The sequence below is a fragment of the Drosophila ananassae genome, chromosome XR (genome assembly GCF_017639315.1).
Source record: "Drosophila ananassae strain 14024-0371.13 chromosome XR, ASM1763931v2, whole genome shotgun sequence".
NCBI lineage: Eukaryota > Metazoa > Arthropoda > Insecta > Diptera > Drosophilidae > Drosophila > Drosophila ananassae.
This window is the reverse complement of record NC_057932.1, coordinates 13,512,968-13,518,018: the sequence shown is the minus strand read 5'-3', so window position 1 is coordinate 13,518,018 and position 5,051 is coordinate 13,512,968.

Sequence of the window (5,051 nt, the reverse complement as noted above, 5' to 3'; positions counted from 1 at the left end):
TATCGCATTTATGTCAGGGCCCAAACAAATTTTAGCCTCTCTTTGAAACTAGAGCTGGAAATCATGCAAAATACTTCTGATGAAAACCAAAAGACCGCTAATGCTTCAGCAACATATCTTGCAGACACAAGTGTTGCAGCAACATGGATTTCTTCCTCATTCGTATGTCGCATTTTCAACATATCTAAATTTTGGTTTTTCAACTCGTTTTCTTAAGGATTCAAGCCTTTTAACCTAAAAAACAGCAACGTTATTCCAAATTAATAGCCATTTCCAAATTATATGGTAGCTATAGCATAACGGGCAGACGGACATGCTCATATCGACTAAGGGGGTACTCCAGATCAAGAATATATAAATTTTAGGAGTCAGTGCGTTGCTGCTATTTTGGGTTTCACCCTTTTAATCAAAATTATAATGCATAACTACCCCTGCTAGGGTAAAACCAAATTTGTCAGACTCCGAAGGTGAGCAAAGACTCTGTTGTCAGTAGACAACATCTTCAATTCTATTTCCACCAAATGTGAACTTTGTGTCCCCACTCATAAGATCCACTATCGATATATGTATGTATTTACATAAATACCTCAATCGGATGCCGTTTGCATTGATGGGGGATACTGAATGATGTCTGTCTGATTTCAAGCTGCCGAGTAGGGTGAAAAAACACTTCGCTGAAACATCGATGTTTTAACAAATTGAAAAAATATTTTTAAAATTATTGAAATGCTCGTTTATGCACGTGTATTAGAAATAAAATAAAAACAAACTATTTATTCATTTTAAAATAAACTTAAAAAACTGATAACTAGATCAATGTCATAATAACTACTTAAAAATGGTGCTTGTCTTGATAAACATAAATGATTTCAGCGGCCTGAAATGATTTGTCCAGCTTTGCTTAATGCCCTTTCCAACCCACATAAAATGGCAGGTACGTGCCAAAATTTTTCTTTAAATGGCGCCATACTGTTTAAAGGTACACAACTATAGCTTCAGATCGCGCTGTAATAGTTTTGAATTTCAATTTTAGAAGGCATTTTTTTTGTCTGAATCAGACATTAAAAGTTTCGTGCCTTTCAGTTATTTTAAGACATACATACACTCATGGACAAAATAATAGGTGTGTTTTTTTTTTTTCATTTTTAACTTGTTATTTCGAAGTCATGCCTTCTCTAATCAGCTCGAAACAAAGTTTTTTTAAAACTTATATTAATTGTCTTTAAAAGAAAAAAAGAAACAATACTATAAACCTTTTCATTAACAACAGAAGTAGATTTTTTCCCAAATTGGACATTTTTGGCTGGTCACAATAATAGGTGTAAGGAACTAAACGTTTAAACAAAATGGATATTTCACTATTTTGATCTTTTTGTACATTAAGTTGAGTATGTAGCAGTTAGTAGCCGGTATACTCGCCATTATTTTTGAGAACTTTCTCCATTTGTCTGGCATGGATGATATCAGATTGCGACAAGTTCCAATTGGGATGGAGTATGGACAATATCCCAAAGTTGGTTTTTATTTTGATAAGAAGACTTTCCTACCTCTCTTTTGAGTTCACCCCAGAGATTTTCGATGGGATTAAGGTCAGGGGATTGACTCAGCCATTCAAGAACATCCACATTTTGCTCACGAAACCACTACCTGACTAGTAGAGAGGCGTGTTTTGGGTCGTTATCCTGCTGGAACTTCCATAAAATTGGCATATTATCCTTAGAATATGGCAGCATCACTGTCTCCAATAAGTCTCTGTATACGAATCTGTCCATTTTTCCATCAATGCGATGAATCTGACCAACACCATTGCATGAAAAGCAGCCCCATACTATTAGGCTACCACCTCCATGTTTTACAGTCTTACAGGTGTACTTTGGATCAAATTCTTTGCCTTTCGGACGGTGAACATTCCTTTTAGCATCATTTCCAAATCAATTTATTTTGGTTTCGTCACTTCAGAGAATGTTATGCCATTTTTTCTCACCCTCCGGTCCTGACCAGGCTTTACGATCTAGAGCAAATTGTTTCCTCATCTCTTTATTTTTCGGCCGAAGCAAAGGAACTTTGCGGGCAATCCTACCTGGTAGGTTTGACATTGCCAAACGTCGCCGAACGGCCCGTGATGACACAATATTTCCAATTTCGTTGGAAATCGTCCTGGAAGACTTGAACGGGTCTCGTTTAACCAACTAAACCATGCGATCATCGGCCCTAGATGATGTTTTTTTGGGTGTTCTCCGAGTTTCACCTACTTTTTTCGGTTTTAACGCATTGGTTACAAAATTCTGAGATCGTTTCATTAAAACAGCAATCGATTTATATGTTTTTCCTTCGTCTCGGAGTCCTCGAATGAGCTTCCTCTTTTCCGCACTGCAATGTCTCCCACGGCCCATTTAATGCAATTTTAGTGATTGTTAAGCCATTTAGTTAAATTATCGTAATACCTTACCTTCTGCAACCAAACAACTATCATAATTAGCTTTAGAATAAAGTTTTGCTCGACACACCTATTTTATTGTCCAGGCGAATTTGCAGTCTGAGCAATAAAATATCCACAATTTTCTTTAGAGAGCTTCTGACTTCCGGGAATTCACCAAAAATTGATCGTAACAGTGTAATCATAATAAAAAAGTATAGTTTTCCCATAATATGTTATGTTTTTATCAATTAAAATCGATATCTTAAAAAAAAAAAATTCACACCTATTATTTTGTCCATGAGTGTACATGTATGTAAAATTGTTCCAATTTATAAAGCTTTGTATGTTAGAAGGCTTTGTCAATGCCCACATGTCGCGTATATTCTGAAACGCATTGAACTTTGGCGGGAAAATACACAAACTCCCTCTAATATTGTGGCAGTATCGAACAGTTCAGTCGATAAGGATTTGGCCCGATCTTACCAAATTTATACTAAACTTGGCCATCTGACAATTCTTTACTCAAATTTTTCGCATCTTCTGTTAGTTAGTTGGTTGCTTTTCTCTTTCCGCGGATAAGAGCATTGTATCCCAGACATTCGAGCTGGCTTGTCGTATAGACTTATCTCAAAGGCTCCGATAAAAGATTCAAAGATTTCCAGTCAAAGTAAGCCATTAAACCTCAAAAAAAGGACGGCTTTCGGTAATCATTATTTTCTCAAAGTTAGATTTCTTTTTGAAATTTAGATTTTGAAATTTTAGATATTGGTATTTGGTTACCGCCAACTTAGCTTACATCTGATCCAAAAATGTTAAATTTGGATTCGTTGCCAAAATGATGAATCTTTTACTTTTCTGGCGAACTTCAGCCGGTACTTTTTCGTCGTATTTTTCGTATCATATTTTTTCTTTAAAATCTGCAGGAGAGTTTAAAATTTAACAGTTTGAACTACATAGTCAAATAACATCGTCACATACAACACTGGACAACACAACACTGGCTTTACGACACTGGTTGTAAACGAACTAAAAATCGAAGGAAATGTCAACAACAAGACAACCTTATAGCTATCGTATGCCATTTTGACGAGCACGACATTAGAGCTTTTAGGCTCTCCATCGTTGTGAGAGAGCCAATAACACCAAAAGGTTCTCTTGCATCCATTTGTCGTAGAGGCTTGCAACATGTTGTGGTCACTCTGTCGTGAGGGCTTCCAACATGTTGTGCTTGCTTAATGACATACATATGATCGCACAATCGTATGGATGATTTTAGTCTGACTTCAGATTGCAGGAAGAGTAGTTGCCTTAGTATTTCTTCAAAATTGCATATCTTTGTTTTTTTGATTATTAAATTTTTTTTAAGTTCTTGTTTGTTATTCAAGTTATTATATTCAAGAGACCTAAACTACATAATTTAATCGCAATATCAACTCTATTATTCTTATTTTTTCAATAGGTTAAGGCTGTGTTAGAATATAAAAAAAACACTACGGCATCTTTCGCATTCTTTCCGAGAATCCCATATTGCTGTTTCATTTTCGTTAACTGCGAGGCGATTCCATTCAAATCTGGCTACTAGTCTTATGTGACTTTGAATTCTTTTTCTTTGGCCTTTTATGTTGTCGGTATCAGCATTATTGCTTCGGCGCTCCATCATAATAAATAATAATAATGGTTGCATTTTTTATCCTTATATTTAAAAACCTTCAAGTCTTTATACTTATACCAAACAAAATATTGAAACCTGTCGCCGAAACCCATAGACTTCAGCAAATGAGCCCCATTTAATTCAATGAAAATCTCACAACCAACTTTTTTAATTTTATCAAGAATTTTTTTGTTTGAGTTACGGCCTTAGAAATGATTCTCATTCAGTTATTTTAAGCTCTATATACAATTCGTTTAATTTATTCAAACTAAGACTATGGTAGAAGATAATCACTTTGGATTCCTCGTTACTCTTATTCAAGTCAAATGTGTGAATGATGGAATCAAGTATTTTAGTAAAATCTTAAAGTTTATTTTCTGAGGTATAATATGTTTGACGTCAATGCGTCAGAGACTTAACACTGGAGAGAGGCTGCGCGCTCCACTCTTTGGTTAACTAGATTTACAGTTCCGCACTAAAGTGATGGCACACTTGCAAATTTTTTGTGATATGTTGGTTCCCCTTTTTTAAGTTCCAGTAGTGGGCTTGAACAAATCACTTTAGCTTTTAAGAATAAATCCGGTCATTTAAAATCAGTTTAAAATTAAATTGTTTGGAAACTGTTTACCTAACAGACGACTATTTGCGACATATCAAAAAGATCAGATATGCGATAATTTTTATGATTGTTCGGGCAGAAGCTTGTGATCTTTTCAATTTTCAAACCATACCAAAGTTATCTAAGAATGGTTAATCTCTGAATCGTGAAGACCGAGCCAATGGAAAAAAGGAGAGGAGAGGAAAAGGAGTGGTTGATTTAATACTAAATATTTACCAAATTTCATATATATATTTTTTCATTTATTAAATTTGGTTTAGGTACATTCGTGTTTTTTATGAAATTTATTTTCTTTTTAAGCGAATTGTTTTTATTTCTCTAAAGTGAAATATCAAAACATAGAATGTTAAAATGTCTCATTC